Source organism: Ananas comosus, unplaced genomic scaffold, assembly GCF_001540865.1.
Source record: "Ananas comosus cultivar F153 unplaced genomic scaffold, ASM154086v1, whole genome shotgun sequence".
NCBI classification, from domain to species: Eukaryota; Viridiplantae; Streptophyta; class Magnoliopsida; order Poales; family Bromeliaceae; genus Ananas; species Ananas comosus.
Window position 1 is genome coordinate 2,912 of NW_017891636.1, and position 8,619 is coordinate 11,530.

An 8,619-nucleotide genomic window follows, 5' to 3' on the forward strand; every position below is an offset into this window, starting at 1 on the left:
TTAGGTCCGGTAGATTCCTTGCATACCCAGTGTTCCGACGCGATAGTGACAGGTGGGTGCTTCGAGCTGGTAGTCGATGTGATCATTTCACCTTCCCCTATTGTTTTCTATTCCAGTATTGTAGACTCTATATGTCGTTGCTTGTTTATCATTCGTATATCTTACTTTCTTGGCTGTATCGGTTAGTGGTTGATAGACATATAGAGCAGGTTTGCATTTGTACTTTGCATCTCTGTGGACCTTAGGTCCAGGCAACACATCGACTCTCTCGTCATGTGTTTCTATCTGGTTGATCATGGTTCAGCGTTGTACGCCCTAGTATCTATCGTGGTTCGGCGTTGTACGCCCTTGTTTCTGGCTTCGGCCTAGGCACCGGCTTCAGCCGGTTTTTGTTTGAGCATACTAGCATGACTTAGTCACAGCACTTGGGGGTATTCATGACACCGGATCGGTTTGGTCACCGATCGGAGGTGTACTTATCCAGATAGGTCGTCCTGTGGGGCGGATGAATCAGGTAAGTGCAGATTAGTGATAGGCAGCGCTTGAGGTCTGCGGACCAATATAGCAGGCATAGATTGGGTACAGTTTCAGTTTGGTTACTTTGAGGCATTCTTAGCATTATTTTCTATACAGTAGCAGGTTTATTTATTGCTCCTTATTTATCTGTTATAGCTTCTGTAGTTTCTTCATATCAGCATCTATATTGTTTACCTATCTCATTTGGTTTTCGGTGATTACGGCTTGCCTTCGTGGCTCTGTCGTACCTACTAGAAAACCTTGATTGCAGTTTCTCACCCTCCATTTTTTCAGGTGATTTCGGGCAAGGAGTTGGTGTTGGTCACGACGAGAGGACGATCTAGCTAGCTTGCGGTAGCGACCGTCACCCTGGTTATGTTTCTTTTCTGCATTTAGTAGTTGTTAATAATAAATGATTCAGTTAGATGATCATTACTGATGTTTAAATGTTTGCATGACTTGGTTTTCCTACTATGCATGCAGTTGAGTTTATGGATCTTCAGTTTTGGGATTTATGTACTTGCACAATGTGGATTTGGTTTTACAGATATTTAGTTCGTGTATTTATGTTTTTACGCATCGTGGTTTTCTACCCCTCGTGGTAGTCGACTTTCAAAATAGAGTTTTCGAGTGAAAAACAATTTTAAAAAGGTTTTCGAATGGTTTTCATGAATGATTGAATTAGAGTTTAAAAACAAAGTTTTCGGGTAGGGAGCACTTTTAAATAGGATGCTTGTTGTCCTGTGCATTGCATCATCCAGCGTCTAAGGAGTATTTAGAGGCATGCATCATTCTAAGGTTCTCTAGCTGTATGAAAATGCATGGCATGATTGGTTGTTGATTGGTGAATGTTAGTTGTGGTTAAGATCCTGATGTAGCTGTTGGTACGCCGTGCAAAAACAAAGGAGTCTCTGTCCAAGTGGACAGAGGAACTTTGTATTTGTGGCGGGTCTGTACGTCACGTGGGCCAAGTTGAAAAAAGAAAATGGCACGTCTTCCGCAACTCTGTTTTCAAAATGGTAAAGGATTATATATTTTCATTTATCCGATATGCTATGCAGATTTATACATGCCCAATCCGTTCAAGTATACCTACATTCACATGATATACAATTATTCCACTTTTAATAATGTCAAAAAGACATAGAGGGAAATTCACCCATTTCGGGAAGGTCTGACCCACCTACTAATTGATGATCCTCGTCAAACTAGCAAGTATGAGTATCCACAGCACTCCAAATACCCTAGCAACCAATCCGAAATCAGCTAGAAGTATAGTTCAATTCCTATGTGATTCTATCGCATTAACACTTCAAAGGGGTCGAGTTTCACCTTGCACAATGCTATAATTGAATCCTTGGTTCAGTTCAGGTTAATGCACTATGTTTCAGCTTCAAAAGCCTTCAACCCTTAGCCGAGAGCAGTCATCTAGTTTACTACCGAGAGCAGTCATCTAGTTTACTACAACCCTGCTGCGAACCATATGTAAAAACTGCATTAAACTAAATTATAACTTCCAATTTTCAGCAAGCTTCATATCTAAAGTTAAATTAGAACTGAACCTCGTTTCCCACTTAGGTTGAGTCACTCCCAATTAGCTTTCAATTGTTGCAATAATCAGTTCAAAGTAGTGCTCCCAACTGTTAAAACAGAATAAAAACAGTATTACCATTCCACCAATGACTCTATCAAAGCATCACCACAAAGTTAATACTCAGTTAACCATCTTCTCCAGGTTTAGCTTTAGCTTTTCCCTTGCGTTGGGGTTGAAAAATCATCTTAGAATTCTGCTCAACAGAATCTCTACACCTGCTGTGAATAAACACCCCAAAACTGCATCACAACTCCATCAATAACCCTACTTGCAGCATTAAAGTAGAGAGAAAATTAGTTAATTAGCTTATATAGCTCCTATTCAAATTTTGACTAAATCCGGCTTGAAAACTCACAGCTAATAACATCCTGTAATAGCTGCTATAAGGATTCTCAAATCTGCTGGCAGCAAGGGCAAGAAATGAGCTCAACTTCACTACTACACTACTAATACCTCAAACTAGAGAGAGATTAGGTGTTATACCTTTCTAAAACACCAACTCCATTCTCCCCTGCGTGAGGTCTGAAGAAACACTGTCAAACACTTCTATTCACAGCTCTACAGCTGCCCCACAGGTCTCCCAACCATCAACCATAAGAGGGAAGGGAGAAAACCTCAAATTCATCAATTCCTATTCATAGAAGGAAAGAAAACTTAGAGAGAGAAATAGAGGAGTTCTTACCCTTATCCTCAGCTCCAACAGGATAAGACTGAGCTTTGGGATCGACCAGGGGCTTAAGAAGATAAGCCTCCAAGTGAAATTACCATTAAACCCTTACACTCCGTTTGGCTCGGGTATAAAGGGGGGGATAAGGGGGATATCCCCCCCTTTATACCCAAACAAAAAAAAAAATGGTGGGAACAAGTGTTCCCACCCATAACGGGTTGTACCAGGTACAACCCGTTATGGTTGGAACACTTGTTCCCACCCGGGTTTGTGGTTTTGTTTTTCGAACAAGCTGTTCAAGCTTGTTCCAACCCACTTGAGTACGAGGAGAGAGAGAGAGAGAGAGAGAGAGAGAGATTTTTAAAATTTATAATTTTATAATTATAATTAATAAATTACAATTTTAAATTTTAAATTTGATATTTTAAAATTTTAAATTTTAAATTTGATATTTTGAAGTTTTCAAATTTTAAATTTTATTCTTCGTTTAAATTTTAAATTTGTTATTTTATATCTTTGAAATTTAAATTTGGTCTGAAATTTAAAATTTGATATTTAAAATTAATATTTTTAATATTAAAATTTAAAATTTTAATTTCTAATTTAAATTTAAAAGTTAAAATTTAAAATTTAAAATTATAAGTTTAAAATTCAATTATAGGGATAATATTATTATTTTCTATTTATAACTACCAACTATTCCTCTTATTCCCAAAAACTATCCAAACACAATTTTTCTAGTTCCAGCTTATACTCACAATTTCATCCAAACAAAAAAATATCCTTATTCCTACAAAAACTCATACTTGTACCTATCCCCGGTATAACTAGTTCCTACTAATTCCCGATCCAAATGGAGCCTTAATTCCACACAGCTGTTGTATTGTGTACCGGTACACAATGATGGTTGTACCGGTACACTATGCAAATTTCTGCAATTCCGAATTTCCAATGCACTTTTGATCTTTTGGCGGTTCGATTACTCTTTTAACTTGTCAAAAACCTTTCTACCACTCTTTAAAAGATATGGGTTAACTCCCATTATCCATTCCACTCCTCAAACTTCATAATCAACCCAATTCCAAATACTACATTGGAAAAGCAATGCACTTTTCTACTTCCAACTATCTGTTTACTCCCGTAACTTACGGAAACCTCTCGTCAATCCTTCACAAATTGTAGAATAGTTCCAATTACTGTTCCTTGCCTCGAACTTCACAACTTGCCAAAGTTCAGTGTATTACACTGCATCACTTAGATACCGGTACACTGCAATCTATCTGCTTGACAAAGGCTCGGGTTTGTGCGTTCGGTCGTGGGGTACCGGTACTCCAGCCCGCGTACCGGAACGCAGTGCAGCTGCAGACTGCATCTTTTTGAGGGGCCTTTTTGGGATTGCTACATCTCTATAAATAACCCCACACCCCTTTGAGGGGCTTTTTTTGCTGGAATAAGAGGAGAAGAGAGGTGAGTCTCCCCCTCCACCGCTTTCTAGATTTTCTCTCTTTTCTTGTGAGATTTCTAGGTTTGATCTCCTCTTTTTGCTTTTTCTTCATGGATTTTGCATTTTGGACGTTAGAGAAGCTTTAGAGTGGGAGATTTGAGCTTGTTTGAGGAAGATCTTCAACCCTACCACATTCCTAGCTTGGTTTGGAGCTTGTTGAGAGGTTAGTAGCTATGATCTCTCCTTTAGATTGTGTTCTGGTGGATTTTTGGGGATAAAAACCTAGTTTTGGAAACTAAGGTTTTGTTTTAGGGTTTCTTTTGCTAGAGTCTTAGGGGCTAAATTAGTGATTCCTATGCCTTCCTTTAGGTTAGAATTGAAGAGTTCTAGCTCTCATTGGGATCTTGGAATAGTTCTTAGCTATATAAGATAATTTTCTACCTATTTATGGGTTGGATTATGAGGAACTTGTAGGGTGTTCATTCGAAGCCCCTAACCTTCTTGTAATTTTTGTTAGGAAGCTAGGAGACTTGTGGGCAACCTCGTTCGCGTAAATGAAGAGGTTTGAGAGGTATCCAGTGGGTTTGACCTCACCGAAATGGGTGAATTCCTCCTATGTCATTGCTTTTGTTGTTAAATAGAAAATCATGCATAATCAAACTAGATAGAGTATAAATGAATTTTTGAATGCTGAAAATGCATATGTCATAGTAAACAATAATGTCATAAAGTGACACTTGATTTAGTAAATGGTTAAACCTTTACATGATGACATAGAGATAGACCATTGGGTCATTGGTACTTATTTCATGTTCTAGACATGATGACCGTGGACTCGAGATGGATGATCATACTTGCTTGCCATTGTGCTCATTCGCACATGCTTGTGAGGGTCACTGTCACGCCCAGGAACCGGCAGAGGCCCTCCCGGGAGCGCGCCCAGACCCGCCATATGTCAACACATTTAAGGCGTCTACAACAACAGCGAAAAATAAAGCCAGGGATGATCTACAACTAGAGATATCTGTCACGCCCGGGTACCAGCGGAAGCATATCCGGTTCGTGCACAGACCAGCCATACACCTGCAGTATATAAGGCGTCTACAAGAACACAAGCCGATGGAAGTAAAATATAGAAAATCCTATCCTGATATCAGAGCAAAATACAAGTCAATATACTAGCAGCAAAAGAACAAAGAGTGTACAATCCAAAATCTCGACTAAAAGAGAAAGTATCCTAACTATAATGACTGTCCAAAAAGTACATATACATCACGGGGTATACAAAAGAAGATACAATGGTAGTCTCTCTATACATAGGGACATCACCCTCGGCCGTAGCCCGAGTAGCAAGGTGATCGACTGGCATGCTCCTAGCAATGTCTAGCTAGACGCGACTCCCTTGCCACGATCCCTAGCCTCTCCTGTAGATGGCTCTGTAAAAACAATAATAAAAAGGGCGTGAGAACTATTAACAATAATTCCCAGTGGGTAAGCCGCCAGCCTCGGCGAATTACACCACTAGGCTCATGATGTACTAAATGAAAATAAAAGCAATAATTGCAAGATATATATAGATACAATGCTAACAGGTGATGAGCATGTAATCAACATGTAATCATAGTCTCTACAGTAATGAATATAACATGAACATAAGCACGAATATGTAGATACCTACTGTAACAGGTAAGCATTCATTACTGTCAAATATCATTTAGTACTTAATCTCATTTATAATTTTCCTTTTCATTTATCAAGACCCACCCCAGGTAGTCCAGCTTGCGCCGCGCCTATTGGCCCCGTGGTAGTATACACTCCCCACGGCAATCCACTTCGGCACCCAATCCCGCACGGGCGAGCAACTGTCGCGTAGGCCAACTCCGGAGTGCCGGCTTGTAGGGAGCTACCCTCACAAGCGTGTGCGAATGAGCACAATGGCAAGCAAGCAAAATCCATAGTCCAACATATCTCAAACATCATGGCATAGTATGCTATGTTCTACCCTCGATCTATTCATCGGAATTCTCAATATAAAGAATATTGACAATACTAGTATCCACTAGATTAATAAGCATGTGAGAATAATGCAAATTCACACATGGCATTAGAAACTATCCACCATCGTTGTACTATCATTATAGTCACAAATCATGTCATAGTTCTCTATTTTAGAGTCAAGAGAGTATCATTGGTCTCTACTTTATAGAAGCATTATAAACTTAGCTCTTGGTCGTTCTACTGAACTAAACCAGAATACTATTATGCATGAATACTTTTATGCATGAATGCTTTCTACTTCATAGAGGTTCTATTGCAATTACATCAAAGGTTATAGTGACATGCTCTAAATACTTTACCAATCACAATAATCCCATATACACACACTATACCAATTCTATAGTCACATATAGAACATAGGGGAGCTTCACTTGCTCTGGTTAGATCAAACCCACCTATTACGAGGCTCACATCAGTCCCCAAGAGTCCCGGAATCCAACACAATCAAGCCTCAGCTCCGCTGAAAATAATGCATCAAAACTGTATCAAGCATATATCCGGAATGTCCAATTTCGGTACTCGCGTATTTAATATGAAGTAGTAACATAAATCCCTGTTTTGGGTCAGCTTAATACCTTAATTTAAGCCTCCAAAATTCCTCACGTATTAGCCAGAGATAATCCGAAGGTCCGTCGCAAGCCGGCTGCGAACAATTTCCAAAACGGCATCAAAACGCTTAAATATAAGCTATTATAGTCGAATTCCTTGGTGAATCAGTTTTAGAACTGAACTTCCTACTTACCTCAGGTTAAAACATCTTCTAAACCAGCCCCCAAGGTCATCAAATAAGCTTGATTAGATTCAGAAACCTGCTGCGAAGAAGGAATCTCAACCTGCGTCAAGTTACCTGATTAAATCGCATATAACTCCGAGATTGCTTCATTAGTTGACTAATTACCTGTATCAAGCCTCTAGGCAACTTTTCCCTAGAGTAAAGTAAGTAAATCACAGCTAGATATCTTCTTTATATCTGCAGGAACCCCTGACAAACTCTGCTGGAAGCAACGGAGCAAGAACACGTCAAAGTTCGACGATAAACCACCAACTATAGAAAAATTTAAGCTAACTACCTCTCTCAAGCTTTCTTTCAACAACTCTCAGTAATAGAGATGAAAAACACTGTCAAAACACATCCCTTTACCTTTTAAAAGTTGGCCCCACGTCCACCCAACCAGCGAGCAACGAGAGCGGCGCGAAATCGGTGCAAACGGCGACTTTACTCGTAGAGAGAGAGAACTCTAGAGAGAGAGAGTGGAGAAGATGAAACCCTGAGCTCCAGCAACCATATCTCAGCTCCTGGGGTCGTGCTGGGGTGTTGGAGATAAGTATGGAAGGTGAAAAGACCAAAGTAACCCTGCTGCCACGCAGCTGCAGCTGCTGCTGCTTGCTGTACCGGTACAGCATTATGCTTGTACCGGTACACCAATGCAGAAAATGCCAATTTCGCAATTGCAATGCACTTTCCCACTTCTAGCTTTCCAATCATCCTCTAATTTGTTCAAAAACTTGTCCAAGCCTATTAAAACATGTAGGATAGATCTACATATCATTCCACACACTCGAACTTCGTAATTCACTAAAGTCCAGTGTATTACATTCACCCCTCCTAAGAAGAAGTTTCGTCCGCGAAACTTGTAAATACTTATCTCAAGATTCCGTTGAGAAAAGGTAGGGGTAGTGCTCCAACATCGCACTCTCTAGTTCCCAAGTGGCTTCCCGTTCATCATGATTGCTCCAAAGGATTTTTACGTAGGGTATCTCGCGGTTTCGAAGCCGTTTCACTTCTCGAGCTAGTATTTTCACTGGATGCTCTTCGAAGCTCAAATCTTCTTGTAAATCCACTGGAGTACTCTCCAGTATGTGAGTTGGATCAAAAACATATTTTCGGAGCGTAGATACATGAAATACATTATGTATTCCTGATAGATTCGGCGGTAAAGCAAGCTGATATTCTACGGGGCCTATTCGTTCCAACACTTTGTAGGGTCCAATAAATCGAGGACTCAACTTTCCTTGAATACCAAATCTCTTAATTCCTTTCGTCGGTGAAACCTTCAGAAATACATGATTGCCAACCTGAAATTCCAATTCTCGCCGACGTTTGTCCGCATAACTCTTTTGTCGACTTTGAGCTGTCAGTAGTCGTTCTCGCGCAAGTCGAACTTTAGCTTCAGCCTCTTGTAATACATCTGGGCCCAAGACTAATCTTTCACCCACTTCACTCCAATGAAGTGGTGATCTGCACTTCCTACCATAAAGAGCTTCAAAGGGTGCCATCTGAATGCTTGCTTGATAACTATTGTTATAAGCAAATTCAGCCATCGGTAGGAACTATGGCCA

General features: G+C 40.0%; 2 long non-coding RNA genes across 8 annotated transcripts; both read right to left on the reverse strand.

Moving 5' to 3' along the window:
- Positions 1–1,543: 1,543 nt before the first annotated feature.
- LOC109705038 lies at positions 1,544–2,805 on the reverse strand. Of its 5 annotated transcripts, XR_002214588.1 has the most exons (5): positions 2,594–2,805; positions 2,079–2,325; positions 1,849–1,988; positions 1,700–1,760; positions 1,544–1,608 (listed from the first exon to the last, which is right to left on the reverse strand). It is a non-coding gene; the product is annotated as an uncharacterized LOC109705038 (long non-coding RNA). The 5 variants fall into 5 exon arrangements; XR_002214587.1 differs by having other exon boundaries at positions 1,544–1,760; positions 1,849–1,985; XR_002214586.1 differs by having other exon boundaries at positions 1,544–1,760.
- Positions 2,806–5,637: 2,832 nt separating this feature from the next.
- Positions 5,638–7,658, reverse strand: LOC109705039. Of its 3 annotated transcripts, none has more exons than XR_002214593.1 (6): positions 7,421–7,658; positions 7,178–7,271; positions 7,022–7,088; positions 6,855–6,922; positions 6,675–6,739; positions 5,638–5,657 (listed from the first exon to the last, which is right to left on the reverse strand). It is a non-coding gene; the product is annotated as an uncharacterized LOC109705039 (long non-coding RNA). The 3 variants fall into 3 exon arrangements; XR_002214591.1 differs by having other exon boundaries at positions 7,022–7,112; XR_002214592.1 differs by having other exon boundaries at positions 7,022–7,112; positions 7,178–7,274.
- Positions 7,659–8,619: the final 961 nt, after the last annotated feature.